Raw genomic sequence first — 22296 nt, 5'->3', positions numbered from 1 at the left:
AATTTCAATGTGAAACAAATATTTTTCCTACATTTGTTAATGTCTTATAATCTGTGATATGGGTCACAGGGAAATAAGGAAACACTGTGAAAATCCTCCAAACAAAGGAATAAACACAAAAAATTTCCATCTTGAAGATGATTACTCAAATATAGTCAGAACTCGGATCAAGTGAGTTTATATTAGCTACTTGGGCAAGAAATTATCTCACAGTCCAAATCTGAAACTCTGCAGGGGCCACCATCGGCCCCAGTCACCTGCACACAGAGCCAGCGTCACAGACCTCTCAGGTGTCTGCCTAGATTCAATGTGAAGTAAAAAAAATCCCAAGTCTTATACCAAAATAGAGACTTTGACTTAGAAATATGCTTTTAACCTTATTTTTAAAGTAAGACAGAAAAACAAAAACTAAGTTTGAAACACAGTAACACTTATTTTAGCAAGATAGCAGCCAAAATCTAGAAAGCATAAGCAATGTGGTTCAAGTGGGAAAGGCATTAAAGAACAAACCATAGTATTCAGGGAAAAACCACACTAAACAAAATATACAGTATGTCTAAGAATTCTGAAGTTATAATTTAAACCATAATGGTAAAAGCTAAAAAACCATGCTCAGTTTCTGCCAGCAATTAAGTGCATCTTTACCTGTTTCCCCCAAATAGAATCAGTTGACTATTTAATCACACGTCAGAATTTGTGTTTTTTCTTTCAGTACAAAGCAACCACTACATATACATAAAATGCTTACTTATTAATGTAGTAGTAATTTCCCTGGCTCATACAATGTGCAGTGCACATGACTTCAAAGACTACAAATTTGGGGAAATTGTACACAAACTGGAAAAACAAAATTTCACATTTCAAAACCTGCTGTTAATTAACTTTTATAGGACACTCAGGTCACTTCTGCTCCTCAGATGTTGCACTGTCATTTGATTAGCAGTCTACCTCAGCCTAAAACATACATTGCCAAATACCAATCTGTGGGGCCAGAGGTAAAACTTTAAAAGTACTGAACAAAGTCATTACAAATACACACACTTACACTCTGAAGACCTCATTATGGTCTCAGCACCTAACAATATATCACAGGCTCCAAGAATCCTATCAGGTTAAATTATGGTACATTATAACAAGAAGCCAATTACTTCAGCCAAAGTCAGACAGAGCCAAAAATCTTAAGAATGACCAAAATCAAATCTTTATTTTTGTTAACTGTATAAATGTGATCCAAACGTGTTCATCACTAGTTTTTCAAAAAGAAACATGCCGTAAAATTAGCAAACTATATCTGCTCACTGATGTGTATGGACTCCCTAGATGTCTCATTGGACTTAATTACAGATCATTCACAGTAATAGATTTTTTTAGTATAAAGTATAGCATGATGTTACATCTATTTTAGCTTTCGCACATACACTGCTGCACTTCTGGCTTATAATGGAGAAAAAGTTGCAGCATTACACTCTTAAGCTAGGTTGCATCCAGCCCTTTAAATGGCATCAATATCAATGTTGTCATCCTTGCAGTCAGACTTCATAGTTTCAACTTTGGGTTCACTGGCAGTCTTTGAATTCACCACCTCAATGTTCTCATCCTCATCATCTTCTTCACCACCAGAAGACGCCCCTTCAGCCTCCTTCAACCGTTTAATAAATGGTTCTGCTTTGACTTGAATCTCTTTGGCAAGTTCTTTTGAGGCGTATTTCTTAGAAGCCTTTTCTGACCAGCTGATGATGACCTCTTCTTCTAAAAGGTCTGCATCATACATCTCCTTCAAGATGTGTGGAATCTTGCAGATAAGCTGAGCTTGATGCATTGCTACCACACACTCCAAATCCTAAAGAAGGCACCGCTGAGCATTTTTGTTGTGACAAAATCTTAGAAAATGGCACCTGTATTTCTTAATTTGTTCTCTAATCTCATTAAAAAGAACTTCAGTCAGAACAAGAGGATGCATAGCTTTTACATCCAGACTTTCTGCCTCAGCAACAATTTCCTTGTCAGATGAGTCAGTAACACCCTCTTCTTTGTTTTTCTCAACAAAATCAAGCAGGATATTGACCTGCTCTTCTGCAGTCCTCTTCAAGCCCTCACTGAGCGTCAGAACTTTCTCATGGTCACTGATTTCATCCATTCTGCGCCTCTGAGCTTTCTCGGTTGTATCCTCTCCCCAGTCATCCTCCTCTTCCTCTTCCACAGCCTGTGGCGGAGGACTGATTTCATTTGGTGGTGGTGGGTGGTGGTGTTTCACTGCTGGATATGGAGCCATTTTCCTTGTCTTTGCCTTTCCTGTTTTGCTTTTCTTTTTCTTTCTTTCCTGTACCAGTGTCACTATTCTCAGGTGGGTTTTTGAGAATGAACGTGCAGAGTTTATGATGTGTGTCAAGCATGCCTCTATAGACACAGGCTTTACAAGAATTACCTATTGTTTGCTTTTTCGAATTGACATGCAGAGCTGTTTCAGGATTCTCACACTGAGGACTGAGAACAAAATTTTTAATGAATCCATCCAACATGTCTTGCAGCTTATTCACCTCATGAGATCCATTGACAATGTAATGGTCATTCTTAACATCAAACTTGGCCTGTGCTCCCAGCTCACCACCCAAATATTTGCTGCGATACTTTGGAGGCCAATTAAGCACTTTAGCAATGTCAACCATGTTGACTATAACTGTCTTGATTCCATTTCCTTTGCCCTCAACTTTGGCAATCAGATGGGCATCTTGTAGGGATAGAACTGGTCTGACACGCTGCAGTTGACATTGACAGATATTTTGGCTTATTAGTGCCTTTATCAATAAGATGAAGAGATCTTTGATTGTAAGTCTTTGGTATCTTCTGTTTGGAGAAGAAGGGATGACAACCGACTGAAAGAGTTCTCAGCCTCTGATATGAAAAAATTTCACCACTGAGGCTGCAAACTTCTTGCTTGTATGCTATGTGTCCCCAATACAGGTACCAATGGCTGCACAACAGCTCATTTTCATCAAATAAAGACATAAACCCAAAGCTGCTCACGCAGGACTGGGATGAAGTCAGACGTGTTACAACCCAAGTCGGAGTCTGGGGCTGAGGAGCGCAGTGCAGGGAGCGGCACCGCCAGGTGCAGCTGCCGAGCTGTGGGAGGGGCTGTCTCAGCAACTTCTGTGGTTGGGCAGCATGGAGCTGCGACCTCTGGAATGTTCTAGCTCTGACTCATTAATGATGGTTTGACAGTTATATGGTGATAGTACTACAAGCATTTACATCACACGGTTCATTTCTCATGGGTTTGTAAGTTTTCAGTCAGGGTCTATCTTTGATCAATCATGAGATGTATTATATAGACCTCTCCCGGCTGGCTAACATATTGCTTTCCTCTGGTCTCTGGTTTTAACTGGCTCTCTTCTTCTCTTACTTTATTTTTTTTTATTTGATAAGTAGAGTTGTAGACAGTGAGAGAGAGACAGAGAGAAAGGTCTTCCTTCCATTGGTTCACTCCCCAAATGGCTCCCCATGGCCTTTGCTGCACCAATCTGAAGCCAGGAGCCGGGTGCTTCTTCCTGGACTCCCATGTGGGTGCAGGGTTCCAAGCACTTGGACCATCCTCCACTGCCCTCCTGGGTCACAGCATAGAACTGGACTGGAAGAGGGACAACCGGGACTAGAACCAGCACCCATATGGGATGCCAGTGCCGCAGGTGGAGGATTAACCAAGTGAGCCACAGCACTGGCCCCTCTTCTCTTACTTTAATCATCGTGTTTCTCCTCCTGAATTTGGATACGCTTTGTAATCGGGCTTGCTAATCCATCTGCTTTTGGAAGGGTAGTGGGTGAGATGAGTTGAATCCATGTTTCTGACAGAAAGCCAGCCGCATATTACTCTCACTTATTTTTTCTCTCTCTGGCTCTCTCTCTCTCTCGCTCTCTCACTTGCTCTTGCTCTCTCTCATACACACAAACTCACCTCAATAAATATAACACAATACATGAAACAGTTATGGATGCCATAACTAATTCATATGTGTACTATAGCTTCAAAAAGAATGTAAATTAAAATGAAATTTGCCAGGCACTTACTTTTGAACAGATTTAATAATAGTAGACACATAAATGAATATAACATTAGAGGGATTCAAATTTAAGCATCATTTTTGAGCTATTATTTTTGGGGAATTTGAAACATGAAATCTAAAAAAAAAAAAGTTTTTTTTTTTTCCTTTGGAAGCAGGCACATATGTTCCATTACATCCAGAAAGAGGAATTATATATGAGAATGAAAGGAGACAATAGACAAATAAGTATGCATGTTCAGTTGCTAGAGTAACCCAATAGCCTATGATAGATCTTAGGAAGCCTTTATAGTCTATGAGATCAATAATCCATTATAGCTCATACTGGTGACTAAATGACTTTGAGAATTGGTAATGGCACCTGAAATCTTTTGCTTTTAAGCTTTGGCTTGCAATAAATTCAAGTTCCTCTCAGGCATCACCATCTGATTCCAATAAGCTGGTCTTAGATTCAGCACCTTAAGGTGAATGTGGAAAATTGTAGGTACTCAATATGTATTAAATGAATAAAAAATGAACAAAGAGAAATGAAACCATTTTCCTCCATCCTCAATTCTCTTTTGATCCTAGCATCTTCTTGGTCTGGTCTTCTTTAGGTTCTGCCTTGTATCATGTTATTGCTTCAGATCTCTGATATGTCATTAGTTATCATACTTCTCTTTTTTTACTTTAATAATATTGTGATTTCTAAATTTGGATTTGCTTTGTCATTGGATTTGCTAATCCTTGGCACATTTTCGAAGAAAGAAGATGGAGGGAGTTGAGTCCATTGTACTCTGTGGAAGCAAGATAGTTAACAGTGACTTCTTAGCCTTTGGAATTATAAGGTTTTTTAAAAAAAGAAATTTTATATTTATTTATGTGAAAGGTAGAGTTATAGAGAGAGAAAGAGAGACAAAGAGAGATTATCCATCTGCTGGTTCACTCTGCAAATAGCCACAGCAGCCGAGCGTAGTCTAGGAAGAAACCATAAGTCACTACCTTCTTCCATGTCTTCCACAAGTGTGCATGAGTCCTAGCATTTGGGCCCTCTTCCACTACTTTCTCAGGCATATTAGCAGGGAGCTAGATTGGAAGTGGAACAGCTGAGACTTGAACCTGCACCTATATGGGATTCAGGTATCACAGGCCATGATGCCACCCCTTGGAATTATAATACTAACATAAACAGCAGGGGAAAGAAAGGGCCGGTGTCCCAGTGCCCAAATGAAACTGGAATGTAGCAGATGTTCAAGTGGGCTTCATAAAAATATAATGATATAAACATGGATAATACAGCTAATGTGCTTAGAATACCAATGTGGCACAATATTTGAAGTTTTATTTACATTTCCATTAAATCCTCACATGATTACTGAAAAAGTATGTCGCATCTCTATTTTGAAAGATAGTAAGATAGAAAAACTTTTAAGAAAGTATAAGAACTTTCTTCAGACCACCTATCACATATGAAGGTACCTCATAAAATATATGGAAAATGGAATTTAATGATAAGTTAATCTTGGTGCAAAATTTTTGGAAATCTATTCAGCTTTTCATAATATGGACTTTCATAAATGTTTTGAAGAATCCTTGTATACATCGGTTTCAAAAATTCTGCACCAAATAAATTTATCTTCTATTTTCCATGATCTTATTGAATTAATTTAATATATAACTGAACTAAAATTCTAGTCCAGGACATATTTTGTTTCTTCTGCTGCTCTATAATTTTCATTTCTCTCCGTATTTCTATATTCTTGCCTGGGGACAGGGCCTGCTCTAATACCAGTAGACAATCTCTGTACATTGGTTCATCGTTCCTGGCATTTCTGATATCAGGCATGATCTATGTCAAATCGTAAGTACAACGGCTAACATTTTAGAGATGGCACACTCATTAGCTTCCATGTTTATACTTTAACATGTAGGCTGTCCTTTGATCATGATAACAATCATTATGAGGAGCAGACCTGGTGTTTTCTTTCATTCTCTTCCTCATAGTTCAGATTATAAAACTGCATCTCAAAGCACTTTCATTTCTTCTCTAAAATGAAAAAACTAGTAATTGGACACCATGGCTTGTGCTCATTTTGTTACACCAGACCTTCCATTGGAAAGTTCATAGTTTCTGGCACCATTGTATTTCTAAGCATGCACCTTCACTACTTTTTTGCCTCTCATCCTTTTATTTCAAAAAAACATTTAAAATAATTCCTAAGTGTCATATTCCTAGGAAATGGACAGAGTATGAAGTTTGAAGAATTTAGGTATAGTTCCTGATCATGCAATTATAATCTGTCATCCATTTAAAGAAATATAACACTTCAGGGTCTGGCATTGTGGCATAGTAGGCTAAGCCTCTGTCTGCAGTGCTGGCATCTCTTATGGGCTCTGGTTACAGCTCTTTGCTGTGGCCTGGAAAAGCAGTAGTAGATGGCCCAAGTACTTGGGCCCCTGAACCCATGTGGGAGACCTGGACCAGCAGATGGATACCTTTCTCTCTGTGTTTCCTTCTCTTTCTCTGTAGCTCTACCTCTCAAATAAATAAATAAGTAAAATCTTAAAAAAAAGGAATGCAATGCTTCTTATATCTGGTTTATTCAGTTGTTAAATAACAAGAGCAAATTGTTCTACCTAACATGGGTGAAACAAAGATAAAAGTTGAGTATGAAGTTACTGGAATCACTGTGTCCATGTGAAATATTGTCTTTGAAAAGGCAAACATAAAACATGTGAAATGATGATATTGAGATATCTGATATCAGATGTTTGTTAGATTCCAGATTTCCTGTCCTCCAAGAGAGGTCAAGTTGTCAAACTCCAAGGTACTGATGATTCCCAATGCCCGAAGTTTTTAAGGAGAGGGAACATGTCTTGCTTGTACTTACATCCTGTACTATGTCTTGTGTGTAGGGAGGGTTGGTTAAATGTGTGTAGAATGGAAGGAATTTGATTCCCTGGAGGCTGGACCCTTGTTCTGCTTTTGCTAAGACAAAACAAATGTTTCTGAACCGGATTTTAATCCAGATAATGAGTGATGCAATAAAAAAAAATGTGCATGTGGAGGGAGGGTGAGTAAATTGAGAAAAAAAATACTTTTCCATTGTATGTGAACATTTCCATATTCAAAATGACTAACAAAGGAATTATGAAACATGTACATGCTATGTTTTTCCCCTGAAAGGATTTGCATCATATCACAATTGGCTCTTTGATAGTAGCGTATTTGAAGTTTTGTTATAGATATGAAATAGGATAACATGGAACCATAAAAATAAGTCAGATGAATAACTCCTGTTTATTTCACACTACTGATAAAAGCACTGGACAACTCTTACACATGTGCCACTGGTATACATACAGGTGAGCAATCCCTACAGTAATTATTATGCAATTGCCTAGTTATACAGATTAAAAAAAAAGACAATAAGTGCAGAATATTTTTTTGGAAAAATTCAAGATGTAATAATGCCAAAAACTTCCAGTCTATAAAGAGCATTTATTAAAATACTTTGGGTAATATCATGCTTAATGGTGAAAGAATGACTGCTTTCCTTCTAAGATCAGGAACAAGACAGGCTTCTGTAACAAAATACCTTAGGTAGATAGTTTGTTAACAATAGAAACTTATTGCTTTTCTGGAGACAGGGAGGCCCAAGATCAAGTATCTAGCAGATTTGGTGACTGGTGAGGTAGGTGCCCATTCTTCATTGATGATGCAATCTGTATACTTACTTGGTGGAAGAACAAGAAAGATCCCTCAAGACTTATAAAAGCATCAGCCTCATTGTCAAGCCTTCATAATATAATCACCTCCTACAGGCCCTGTCTCTTAATATTATTGCATTAGAAAGAGGATACATATATTCAGATCATAGTGGTAAGTATGCCTGCTCTTGCAGTATCCAGTCCATACTGTATTGCAGTTATGGCCAGTGTAATAAGACAAGAAAAACAGATAGAATTTCTTTATTCACTGATGATATGAATATATATGTTCAATATAAAAATTATACAAAAGGAACTTTTAGTAATAACAAGTGTATTTATTGAGATCACAGGATGCATGGTCAATATATAAAAACTAAGTGCACTGTAACATATTATCAGTGAACAATTTGGAATTTTTTTTTTTTTTTGACAGGCAGAGTGGACAGTGAGAGAGAGAGAGACAGAGAGAAAGGTCTTCCTTTGCCATTGGTTCACCCTCCAATGGCCGCCGCGGCCGGCGCGCTGCGGCTGGCGCACCGCGCTGATCCGATGGCAGGAGCCAGGAGCCAGGTGCTTTTCCTGGTCTCCCTTGGGGTGCAGGGCCCAAGCACCTGGGCCATCCTCCACTGCACTCCCTGGCCACAGCAGAGGGCTGGCCTGGAAGAGGGGCAACCGGGACAGAATCCAGCACCCCGACCGGGACTAGAACCCGGTGTGCCGGCGCCGCTAGGCGGAGTATTAGCCTAGTGAGCCGCGGCGCCGGCCCAACAATTTGGAATTTAAATGTATAACATTTATAACTGCACAAGAAAAATAATAAACACTTAGGCATGAATATTCACAAAATATGGACAGCTTTTCTCCATGTAATTTATAAAATGTTGCTGAAAGAAATTCAAGATGACAAATAAGATATAATATTAAGGACATCAACTAATCCACACTGGCATAGCATTTTAATCAGAAAATAGATTTTTCTCTTGCACACATGTTTTAGCTGTGACACCATGCATATTTCAGTCACCATTTCATTACACTCTAAATAAAATAGATCTCATAGATGCAGATAAATTATTTTGACTGATTTTCACATAATATACAAGTTTTATCTGTATCATCTTACCCAAAAGCTTCTTAAAAAAGGATTTATTTATTTGAAAGAGTGGCAGACAGGGAAAGACACAGAGAAAGCGATGTTCCATCTGCTGGTTCACTCCCCAAATGGCCACAACAGCCAAGGCTGAGCCAATCTGAATCCAGGAACCAGGAACTCCATCCGGGTCTCCCACGTGAGAGGCAGGGGGTGACACATTTGAGCCATACTTTTCTGCTTTCCCAGGTACGTTAACAGGGAACTGGATTGAAAGTGGATCAACCAGGACTTGAACTGGTGCTCTGATATGGGAAGGCAGAGGTGGCTTAACCCACTGACCCATCATGATGGTCTCCCCAAATTACTTTTGAAGATGCAATTGCAGCTCAGACAGGGTGATGACAACACTTTGCAGAGCTGTGGTATTATTCCAACATGCTGTTTGTACTGGTGACCTGTATAGAAGCCATTTCTCCCAAAGCCAAAATAAGAGGATGCTGAAAACAGGAGTATGAAAATGGAAATGGCTCATCTTTCTCTTGCCCCTGATTGATCCACTTACATGCCCTGTCTTTCTGGTGCTTGAAGACATAGTGGAAGGAGAATTAATTTTATGGGGATGTTACAGGCAGTTCCTTAAGCAGCTTCTTTGAGCTTTGCAGTAAATTTTATGCCAAGATCTGGCAAATCCTGCCAAGATCCTATAAAAGTATTGTATACCACTGGGACCCTTGGTGGCGGCTTTTTCGATATTCTTATCATTTGTGATACTTTCTTGAACTATTTTTGAGGATCACCAACTTTGTTTCTCCAGGTAGCTAAGATTTTTGGTGTCTGTTTTTCTGATCTTTATTTTCCCTCTCAATGGCTAATTAATCTTCTAATTCCTCCTATTAATCCTTTCTGATTTGAAATAGCAAGACTGGCATCTGTTTTTTCCGTCTGAACCCTAGTTTATATCTTTGTGATATAAATGTGTTCCCAATGACAGGAGAGAAAGCAGCAAAGGGGATAGAGGTGAGACTACTGGTATGAAATGGTATGTATAACACGTTTGGAAAAATCAAACATGCAAGTAGCTAACTACATGAAGACCACTATAGTGAAATGAAGCCTGAAGAAAATCTTTATATCAAGACATGAGTCTTTACTTATATGGAAGATGTTATTTAATCATGCCGGTAAAGAGCTACTCAGCAAACAAGACACTTCTGCATATATTATCTCTCTTAGATTTTCAGAAGAGTCCCATAATTGATGGATTAAATATAACAGGGTACTTCCAAAAATTTGTGGAAGCATTAGATTAAAGGATGTTTATATTGGTTGAAAATAGTTTATGTCTATACATAGTTTTTTTATAATTCTGATTTTTCATGAATTTTTGATAATCTCATATCTTTATAGACTTTTAAATTTTAGCAACAAAATAAATGTATCTTCCAATTCCTTTTCTAAGTATTTTTTGAAATATACTTGTGTAATCTCTGTGTTATTCACATCTATCTGATCACCTCATCTCTACACCATGCACTCGTTGGTGGCATAACAGGCACTATTCTATATCCTTTACAAATGATGAAACTGCGGCTTTGATATATTGGATTCATTTAACTTATTTGCTTATTTAAAAATGAACACGTTTCTCAAGGTAGTACATTGGCTGCTTAGTATGCATCAGCTACGGTGTTAGATAACCTGAAGGAAAAGATAAACAACAAGATCTCCCTACCTTTACACCTCTTTTTTAGTAGGAAATACAGGCATTTAATAAATGATTTTTAGTATCACAAATCCTTATACAGGAATCAGAGCATAAGGTGTTACACATTCTTCAACATACCAATATTCAGGGAAGGTCTTTTTGAGGAGCTTAAATAGCCAGGCTGCTACTGAGATCTGAGGGAGTAAGCAGTAATGCCTGTCCCAAACTCACATAGCCAAGAGATGGAAAACCCTGAAATACAATGCAAATCCTCTGATTTCTACCCCAGTGTACTTTTTACTACAAAGTTTAGGCTGTGACTGCACTCTTAACTCAATGGAGGGAGGTTGTACATTATTTATATCAAAGTAAAAATAAATAGGAATACATAGTGCTCTGTAGCTAGGTTGGTTTGCATACCTGTAAAGAGTATAACCTACAACAGAATGTGCAAAATCAATTTGGTAGGTCCTAGATCATCCTAATACTTTAGAAACACCCTCTATGTGTTTAGGGCAATTAAAAGGAAATTAAACTATGATGTCAAACAATGTGAAATTGCTAATATTTCATCATTTCGACTTCAAAAAGTGAATTTTGTATGATTCATACATAATATTGAACCAACATATTCAGCCCAGTGTTGGAGTGTTTTAAGTAATCTAACAATTTCTTTTGGAAACACAGCATGTACCTCAATAAAAAGTAATTACTATAGACAAAAACAGTATCAGCCCCAGATAATCACCAAGTCTTGGAGGACTAAGAACAGAATAAAAGCTCTATTATAGTCATGGAGAGAAAGCACTTTTTAAAAGTTGTCTAATTACAAATTGACCTGACCAGGTCAATAATTTGAAATGTAAAGAAGTTTTGCAGGATATAATTGACTGTTTTGGTTGAATCAATAACAAATTGACTTAAAAAGTCTAAATTGTAGTGAGAACCATGGTGACACTTTGAAGTTATTTTCTAAATGTAAATTGCTTGAAAGTTTAAAATGAGTCTTTGTCTATAATAGTGGGACAAAATCTGAATCAAGTAAATATTTTGGTTCCCAGCATTTGGTACAAAGGTATATTTATAAGAAAAGTAACATAATTTTGAACTTGGTCTTGAGAAATTTTCATTTACATATCAATTGTTTATTTTCAAACCTGATAACATAGGTAAATATGAACCTTTCTGTATTGCTGATAAATGTTGAGATTAGTAACACATTTCTGGAGGAGAATCTGATAATATGTATCAAAAATAAAATGTTTAGAGCCTACATTCTCAGTGGGCTGATGTCAGCCACAAGCCAGTAAGAGATTTTTGTCTGTGTGTCTGTGTGGGATTAGTCTTCTAATGAATAAAACATCTGATGATGGACATCTTAATTGATTCCATGTTTTGGATGTTATGAACAGTGCTGCTACCAACATGGTGGAGCAGATTTTTATTTATGTTTTTTAAAGTTTTTATTTAATGAATGCATTTTTTCATAGATACAATTTTAGGAATATAGTGGCTCTTTCCCCCATACCACCCTCCCACCCCGCTCCCATCCCCACTTCGTCACCCTCTCCCATCACCTTCTTCATTATGGTTCATTTTTAGTTTGATTTATATACATAAGACCAGCTCCATTTTAAGCATAGATTTCTACAGTTTGCACCCCCACACACACAGAACATATAGCATATATTTTGGGAACAAAATTTTCTATCAATTATCATACTGCAACTCATTAGGGATGGAGGTCTTACATGGAGATTAAGTGCACAGTGACTGCTGATGTTCCTTTAACAATTAACACTCTTATTTATGTTGTCAGTGATCACCCAAGGCTCTTCCCATGAGCTGCCAAGGCTATGGAAGCCTTTTGTGATGATAGACTCCACTGATATTTGGACACTGCCATAAGCAAAGTGAATGTTCTCTCCTCCCTTCAGAGAAGAGTATATCCTTCTTTGATGACCCTTTCTTTCCACTGAGGTCTCACAGAGATCCTCTGTGTAGGATATTTTTTTTTTTTTTGCCACAGAGTCTTGACTTTCCATGGCTGAAAAAGAAGCCTTAAGGGTTGATTCTGAGGTCAGAGTGTTATTTACAGTGAAAGTAATTCTAGGAGTCTGCTGTGTGGACTGCTTCCCATATTGTACTTTCCTTCTTTTTTAATTCTATTATTATTAGGAGGCACTTGATGTTATTCATATATTCGCTTTTATACTTAAACCTATCTATATGTTGACTTTAACATTTAATATGATCATTTTAACAGTAAAGATGGCATTTATACCACCGATTTTTATGGGTTTGGAGTCCCATGACAAGTTTCTAGGCTGTACCCTTAGAAGCAAATTTGTAGGACTATATGCAGAACTATACTGCTTTACAGTTATAGACTACCTCCTCCCCCTTTCATTCCCCCTCTTATTTTTAACTGGGATATTTTTCCAATTGACTTAAAATATATATGATTAACTCTTTAAATAGTTCAGCATATAGTATGAAGAAGAGAAAAGAAAAAAAAAAGAAAACAGAGCAAAAAAAGAATATACAAAATGAAAAGTAATAATAACGTACTGTCCCTTAACAGTCAATTCAAGGATTATTCAAGTCACTGATTCTAAAAGTGTCAATTTTGCTTCTGTAGCTTTCATTTTGGGAGTGCTATTAATTCTCCCAAATCAGGGAGAACATATGGTATTTGTCTCTTTGGGACTGGGTTATTTCACTAAATATGCAGTTTTCTAGCTTGCTCCATTTTGTTGCAAATGACCGGAATTCATTCTTTTTTTACTGCCGTATAGTATTCTATAGTGTAGACATCCCACAATTTCTTTCATCCAGTCTTCGGTTGATGGGCATTTAGGTTGCTTCCATGTCTTAGCTATTAGTGAGTTGAGCTGCAATAAACACAGAGGTGCAGATAGCTCTTTTGTTTACTGATTTCATTTCCCTTGGGTAAATTCCCAGGAGTAGGATGGCTGGGTCATATTGTAGGTCAATATTCAGATTTTTTGAGGTATCTCAATACTGTTTTTCCTAGAACCTTTATCAGTTTACAGTCCCACCAAAAGTGGGTTAGGGTGCAATTTTCCCCACATCCTCTCCAGCATTTGTTGTTTGTTGATTTCTGTATGAGGGCAACTTTAACTAGGGAGAGGTGAAACCTCATTTTGGTTTTGATTTGCATTTCCCTGATGGCTAAAGATCCTGAACATTTTTTCATGTGTCTGTTAGCCATTTGGATTTCCTCTTTTGAAAAATGCCTGTAGGCTGGTGCTGCGGCTCAATAGGCTAATCCTCTGCCTGCAGCACCGGCACCCCGGGTTCTAGTCCTGGTCAGGGCGCCGGATTCTTTTCTGGTTGCCCCTCTTCCAGGACAGCTCTCTGCTATGGCCAGTCAGTGCAGTGGAGGATGGCCCAAGTCCTTGGGCCCTGCACCTGCTTGGGAGACCAGGAGAAGCACCTGGTTCCTGGCTTCGGATCAGCGCGATGCACCAACCGCAGCACACTGGCCGTGGCGGCCATTGGAGGGTGAACCAACGACAAAGGAAGACCCTTCTCTCTGTCTCTCTCTCTCACTGTCCACTCTGCCTGTGGAAAAAAAAAAAAGAAAAATTCCTGTTAAGGTCCTTGGCCCATCTCTTAACTGGGTTGTTTGTTTTGTTACCGTGGAGTTTCTTGATCTCGTTGTAGATTCTGGTTATTAATCCTTTATCAGTTGCATAGTTTGCAAAGAATTTCTCCCATTCTGTTGGTTGCCTCTTCAATTTCCTGACTGTTTCTTTTGCTGTACAGAAGCTTCTCATGATGGAATCCCATTTGTTCATTTTGGCTTTGATTACCTGTGCCTCTGGGGTCTTTTCCAGGAATTCTTTGCCTGTGCCAATGTCTTGAAGGGTTTCCCCAATGTTCTTGATTAATTTGATGGTGTTGTGCATAGATTTAGATCTTTAATCCACATTGAGTCGATTTTTCTGTAGGGTGTAAGGTAGGGGTCTTGCTTCATACTTCTACATATGGAAATCCAGGTTTCCCAGCACCATTTGTTGAGGAGACTATCCCTGTTCCAGCGATTGGTTTTAGCTCCTTTGTCAAATATAAGATATTTGTAGATGTTTGGATTGATTTTTGGGGTTTCTAGTGTGTTCCATTGGCCTATCCATCTGTTTTTGTACCACAACCAGGCTGTTTTGATTATAATTGCCTTGTAATATGTCTTGAATTCTGGTTTTGTGATGTCACTGGCTTTGTTTTTGTTGTATAATATTGCTTTAGCTATTCCAGGTCTCCTGCTCCTCCATATGAATTTCAGCATTATTTTTTCTAGATTTGAGAAGAATGTCTTTGGTATTTTGATTGGTATAGCACTGAATCTGTAAATTGCTTTTGGAATAATGGACATTTTGATGATATTGATTCTTCCAATCCATGAACATGGCAGATTTTTCCATTTTTTTGTGTCTTCTTCTATTTCTTCCTTTAATATTTTGTAATTCTCGTCATAGAGATCTTTGACAACCTGGGTTAAATTTATTCCAAGGTACTTGATTGTTTTTGTGGATATTGTGAATGGGATTGATCTTAAAAGTTCTTTCTCAGCCATAGCATTGTCTGTGTATACAAATGCTTTTGATTTCTGTGTATTGATTTTGTACCCTGCTACTTTATCAAACTCTTCTATGAGTTCCAATAGTCTCTTGGTGGAGTCCTTTGGATCCCCTGTATATAGAATCATGTCATCTGCAAATAGGGATAGTTTGACTTCCTCCTTCCCAATTTTATCAATTTGATTTCTTTTTCTTGCCTCATGGCTCTGGCTAAAACTTCTAGGACTATATTGAATAGCAATGGTAAGAGTGGGCATCCCTGACTGGTGCCAGATTTCAGTGGAAATGCCTCCAACTTTTCCGTATTCAATATGATGTTGGAAATGGGTTTGTAATAAATTGCCTTGATTGTGTTGAGGAATGTTCCTTCTAAACCCAATTTGTTTAGAGTTTTTATCATGAAAGGGTGATGAAAGGGTGTTGCATTTTGTCTAATGTTTTCTCTGCATCTATTGAGATAATCATATGGTTTTTGTTCCTCAATTTGTTAATGTGATGTATCACATTGATTGATTTCTGAATGTTGAACCATCCCTGCATACCAAATATAAATCCCACTTGGTCCAGGTGAATGATCTTTCTGATATGTATGTAGTTGGATTTGATTGGCCAGGATTTTGTTGAGTATTTTTGCATCTATGTTAATCATGGAGATTGGTCTATAGTTTTCTTTCTCTGTTGTGTCTTTTCTGGGTTTAGTAATTAAGGTGATACTGGTTTCATAGAAAGAATTTGAGAGGATTCCCTCACTTTCAATTATTTTGAATAATTTGAGAATAACTGGGGTTAGTACTTCTTTAAATGTCTGATAGAATTCAGCAGTGAAGCCTTCTGGTCCTGAGCTCTTCCTTGTTGGGAGGGAGTTTATTACTGACTCAATTTCTGTCTTGGTTTTAGGTCTGTTTAGGTTTTCTGTGTCTTCGTGGCTCAGTTTAGGTAAATTGTATGTGTCCAGGAATCTCTCCATTTCTTCTAGGTTTCCCAGTTTATTGGCATACAGCTCTTTGTAGTGGTTTCTGTTGATTCTTTTTATTTTTGTTGTGTCTGTTGATACATTTCCATTACCATCTCTAATTTTATTGATTTGAGTCTTCTCTCCTTTTTTTGGTCAGTTAGGCCAATGGTGTGTCAATTTTGTTTGTTCTTTGTTTTGCTGATCTTTTGTATTTTTTGGTTTCAATTTTGTTGATTTCTTCTCTAATTTTAATTATTTCTTTTCTTCTATCGGATTTGGGTTTGGTTTGCTGCTGTTATTTAGATTCTTGAGGTACACAGAGATTTAATTTGTTTGGTTCCATTCCAGTTTCTTGATTTAGGCACCAATTACTATAAACTTTCCTCTTAGCACTGCTTTTGCTGTATCCCAGAAATTTTGATAAGTTGTATTGTAATTTTCATTTATTTCTAGAAATTTTTTTATTTCTCTTTTGATTTCTTCTATGATCCACTGCTCATTCAGAATCATGTTGCTCATTCTCCATGTGTTTGCATATGATGCAGAGATTCTTGAGTTGTTGATTTCCAGCTTCATTGCATTGTGGTCTGAAAAGATGCTTGGTATGATTCCAATTTTTTTGAATTTGCAGAGACTACATTTATGGCCTAGCATATAGTTAACAGTAGAGAAAGTTCCGTTCACTGGGGAAATATGTGTATACTCTCTGGCTGTGGGGTGGAAGGCTCTGTAGATATCTGCTAGGTCTATTTGGTCTATAGTGTCAATTAGCTCTGTTGTCTCCTTGTTGATTTTCTGTCTGGTTGATCTGTCCATTGCTGAAAGTGGGTTATGGAAGTCCCCTGTTACTATTGTATTTGAGTTTATATCTCCCTTTAAATCCCTTAATAATCTTTCAAACAGCCAGGCATCCTGTAATTAGATGCATATACATTTATAATAGTCACATCTTTGTGTTGAATTGATGCAGGTATTTATTTGATACGATGTGCTCATGTCATCACCCTGTAATGGGATTCTTGGGTCATATGGCAGGTATATTTCTAGTTTTGAAAGAAATCTCACACAATTTTCCATTGCAGCTGCACTAATTTACATGCCCACCATCAGTGTATGCCAGATCCCCTTTCTCCTCACCAGCATCTGTTGTTCTCTGCTTTTTGGATAATAGCCATTCTGCAGGGGTAAGGAGATACCTCAGTGTGATTTTGACTTGCATTTCCCTGGTTGCTAGTAATATTGAGCATTTTCTCATATATATTTACTGGAAATTTGAATTTTTGTTTTGAGGTCTATTCAGGTACTTTATCCATTTCTTAAGTGAATTGGTTCTTTTGTTGTTCAGTTTTTTTAGCCTCTGATATATTCTGGATGTTAATCCTTTGTTGGATAAGTAGCTTGCAAATATTTTCTCCAATTCTTTTGATATTTCTTTATTGTTTACTTTGTTATATAAAAACTTCTGATTTTGATATAATCCCATTTGTCATGTTTTGTTTTTGTTGCCTGCACTTTATTCAAAATGTCATCACCTACAGTCCTACTGCAATGTCTTAATGTGTTTTCCCTACACTTTCTTGTAGTAACTTTATAGTCTCAGGTCTTAAATTTAGTCCTTTGTTCCAGTTTGAGTTGATTTTTGTATATGGTGAAAGGTAGCAATCTGATTTCATAGCCAAATAATGTTTACTGTTTACTACATACTTTATTATGATTGTATCTCCTTTCTTACATATTTTTCGTAAAGCTGATAATTGTACTGTTTGTGTCCTTAATATTTATGAGTCTAATCTTCATAAATTTTCTGTTGAACATAAAAAACTTGTTTTTAAATGATCATGTGAAAAACATTTTCTTGCCTCTTTCAGTCATCTCTTTTGGAGCCCTTCATTTTCCTATAGAAAACAGTTTGTACACAGCTGTTGTTCTGAAACTACTCTTCATCACTATCCTGGATATTTTTTTTTGTTATGTTCTACTTTGATTTGTTTCTCTCTGTCTTAGTCACTCTGGCTCTCTTTCTCCATTTATTTTTTTTAAATTTTATTTTACTTTTAAAATTTTATTTAAGGTATACAAGTTTCATATATTTAATGTATACAGATTTAGGAACATAGTGATACTTCCCACCCTTCCCTCCCTCCTGTCAATGCTCCTACCCTTCTTCCTCCTTGCTCTTCTATCCCCATTCTTAATCTTTACAAAGATCTATTTTCAGTTTACTTTATACTCATAATATTAACCCTACACTAAGCAAAGAGTTCAACAAATAGTGTGAAGGAAAAAAAAAAAAAAACACTGCTCCTCAATAGTACATACAAGGGCTGTGATGGTTATCAAATCTTGAAATGTCAGTTTCACTTCATTTCTTAATTTGCTGTTTGTTGATAGTATGGAACGTTCATCATCAGTTTCTTGTCAAAGAAAGCATAGGAGGTAAATTTGTTTCAACTATTCCTATCTGGCAAAGTTATTATTCTGCTTATATTCTTGCTTGTTATTGTGGTTGTGTATAGAATTTCAGAGTGCTGGAATAATTTTGCTTGAGAACATTGGGAGCGATACCTAGATGTCTTTCCATCTACACTCTTTAGCTTGAAAAATATGATGCCATTATAATTGCTATAATGTTGCAAATAATCTATATTTCTCTTTCAAGAACATCTGGGATCTTCCTTTTGACCTTTGCTTTCTGAAGTTTCACAACGGTTTGCTAGAGCCTTAGTTTTCGACTTATTTTTTGTGTATTAGTGATCCTTTCATTCTCGATCAGAAATATGTCCCAGCAATAAGAAGTTTCCCAGAGTCCATCCGTTCGTCTTCCTTCCTTCCTTCCTTCCTTCCTTCCTTCCTTCCTTCCTTCCTTTATTTCTTTCTTGACAGGCAGAGTGGACAGTGAGAGAGAGAGACAGAGAGAAAGGTCTTACTTTTTCCGTTGGTTCATCCTCCAATGACCACTGTGGATGGCGCACTGCGCTGATCCAAAGCCAGGAGTCAGGTGCTTTCTCCTGGTCTCCCATGCGGGTGTAGCACCCAAGCACTTGAGCCATCTTCCTCTGCCTTCCTGGGCCACAGCAGAGAGCTAGACTGGAAGAGGAGCCACTGGGACAGAATCCGGTGCCCCAAACAGGACTAGAACCCGGTGTGCCAGAGCCACAGGCAGAGGATTAGCCTAGTGAGCTGCAGCGCCAGCCCCCAGAGTCCTTTCTAACATCTGTCTTCCTGGAATTCTTATTTGAGTTGTGTGATGGGCCTCTCCCATTGAGGCTGCAATTTTTTTCTCTAGTTTCTATTTTTCTTTTTCATATTTTAAGATATTTCTTCAAGTTGATTTCTATTCTACTTTATTGATTTATAGTTTTGATTTACTTTCACAAGTATCAACTCAAGAACTTTATTTTTACAAGTGTTCATTATGTACATATTATTATATGTATAATTTAAAAAATACTGTATTATTTGTGCTTGAAGAATATCTTTCTGAAAATAGGTTATAGATTTTTGAAGTAGTCTCCAGCTTTTTCTATTTTTCTATTTCTTCTCAATGCATTTCCTGTTTGTTTCAGCCTCTGTCTTTTATGTTAAGTCTTGCTTGAAGTATTTAGCAAATTTTTGCATATACAAATAAGACTGACTCATTAAAACAAATTTTGAAAGGCAATTTGTGAGATCTTTATTTTTTTTAAAGATTTATTTATTCATTTGAAAATCAGAGTTACACAGAGACAGGAGAAGCAGAGAGAGAGATAGAGGTCTTCCATTCGATGGTTCACTCCCTAATTGGCCGCAATGCCTGGAGCTGCGCTGATCCAAAGCCAGGAGCCAAGAGCTTCTTCTGGGTCTGTGATGTGGGTGCAGGGATCCAAGGACTTGGGCCATCTTCTACTGCTTTCCCAGGCCATGGTGGAGAGCTGGTTTGGAAGTGGAGCAGCCAGGTTTCAAACTGGCACCCATATTGAATGCTTCAAGCCAGGGCCTTAACCAGCTGTGCTACAATGCTGGCCCCGGATCTTTATATTTTGATAATGCCTCTTGACTTGGGCACTTCACAATGCTTGGATGTGTGCTGAATCACTTCTAAACATATCTGCAGGTATTTTTTCCTGAGAGCAGCCCTGTTTCTTCCTATTTGGGAATCAAGGGCAATATTAAGAAGCTAGCATTCCAAGGGCTAAAACTAGAACTGGGAGAGTGGTTCAAGGTCATTGCTTATTATACTGTGTTTCAGTTCATTCCCTGTTTTCCATAAGGCATTGCCTCTCTTCTTTCATCATTGACTAGTATTACTCAACCTATAATGTTTCTGATAATACTACCTGAGATAATAAAGTTTGTTCATCCAAGAAGTCTAAGAGAATCTGTATTCTAGCAACTCTCTTTGTCAACTTATTCTTCTGTTACATTCTCATCATATTTCCCAGCATTGAGAAATAATTGGACCCTCCAAATTTGTATTTTCTGATATTCATCAGAAAAGTGTAACTTACTTCTCACTGATTTTTCCATCTGCTTACACACAGCAGAATTCTTCTCAGTTACTATATTCTCTTCTCCCCTTTGCCTTTGCAGTATTGTATCACTGGAGTTTTTTTTGTTTTGTTTTGTTCTGTTTTCCTTATTTATAGTGGAGTGTAGTTGATTGAAAACAAAGATCATTATTTAGATTATTGCATTTATCTGGAAGTTCCTTATGAGCCTTTTTTGAAAGTTTTTTTTCAAGGAATATTGTTTACTTTGGCAAGTATATCAATAATATTTATAAATATAAAATAAGATAATATTACTGCATTTTTATACCACCTACTGCCACCCCAAGTTTTCTATGAAGCTATAAAGACATAGCTAATCCCTGAAGTTGGCCTCTCTAATGGGCAATTACTGTTTACCAGAACTGCATATTCCTCTCCACTGGCTCACCGATGAGATTTCACTTTGTGCTTGTATCTGCTTTCAGAAATTTTTGTTATCTTTGAGTTTTTAAGCATACCTACTCCCTGCCTGTTCTACTTCTAACTCTATTGTTGCTGATCCTCTGTTATTGCTGCCTACCTATGTTCTCCTTGTAACAGTTTTTCATCCTTCTCTCAGGTCCTTGACACTTCCTATTATTCTGTTGTTATTGTAATGAAATAGGATTTCTATCTAGTGAAATATCCACCTAAATAATTATAGGAGGTTTGGGCTGGTGTTGTGGTATAATGAGTTAAGCCACCGCCTACAATGCCAGCATCCTATTAGGGCACCAGTTCAAGTGCTGGCTGCTCCACTTCCCATCCATTCCATGCTAATGTGCCTGGGAATGCAGTGGAAAATGGCCCAAGTCCTTGCACCCATGTTCAACTGCATTCACCAAAAGAAGTTTAATATTTTGATGTTGTACTAATAAAAAACTTTAATAAAACTGAGTTCATAGTTGCTTTTAACAAACCTTTACTTAGTGAAACCTGGTTGATGAATATTAGCCCTATTTATTTTGTGAATATATACAAACTAAAACAAACATCTTTAAAAGTTGTACATGTAAAAACTTAAGTGATGCTTTGTTTTTTTAGGCATAACTGTGGTACTTTCTTAAATACATTTAGTGACACATGAGTATTCTCATGGTATAAAATCATGAGAAATTGAGTTTTCCTGTTAATTTTATGCTCATTACCCTCCAAAAATTTATTTTTAAGAAAGATGTAGTCATTTGCTTTGAAAGAGTTATAGAGAAAGGTAGAGATGGAGATACTGATCTTTCATCTGCTGGTTCACTCCCCAGATGGCCACAACAGCCAGGGCTGGTTCAGTCTGAAACCAGAAGACAGGAACTTCATCCAGATCTCCCCAGTGGGCCACAGGGTCCCTAACACTTGGACCATCCTCCGCTGCTTTTCCCAAGCATATTTGTAGGGAACTGGATCAGAAGCAGAAGTGGTATAGCCAGGACATGAACCCATTGCTGCTATGGGATGGTGGTGTTACATGCAGTAGCTCTATCTGTTATATCACAACTCTTGCCCCAATATGCTTTATTTCTAATAACTCCAAATATAAGAATATATTTTTATTAGCTTAGGTTTAAATATGGGACAATAATTCGATATAGACATCTGAAGCAAAAAATTTGCTGCTAAAAGTTGGAAGTTCTGTGAAAGGTGGAAGTCATCATCTGATTTTAGGAAATCATGAGATTTCAAGAATCA

General features: G+C 37.4%; 1 pseudogene; it reads right to left on the bottom strand.

The window, feature by feature from the left end:
- Positions 1 to 1492: 1492 nt before the first annotated feature.
- LOC100354498 (eukaryotic translation initiation factor 5 pseudogene) overlaps positions 1493 to 22296 on the bottom strand; it is a 46457-nt pseudogene continuing 25653 nt past the window's right edge.

Source organism: Oryctolagus cuniculus, chromosome 1, assembly GCF_051225735.1.
Source record: "Oryctolagus cuniculus isolate XC-2025 breed Fujian yellow rabbit chromosome 1, ASM5122573v1, whole genome shotgun sequence".
Lineage (NCBI taxonomy): Eukaryota > Metazoa > Chordata > Mammalia > Lagomorpha > Leporidae > Oryctolagus > Oryctolagus cuniculus.
The sequence above is the reverse complement of the archived record's forward strand: the minus strand, read 5'-3'. Positions and strand labels throughout refer to the sequence as shown.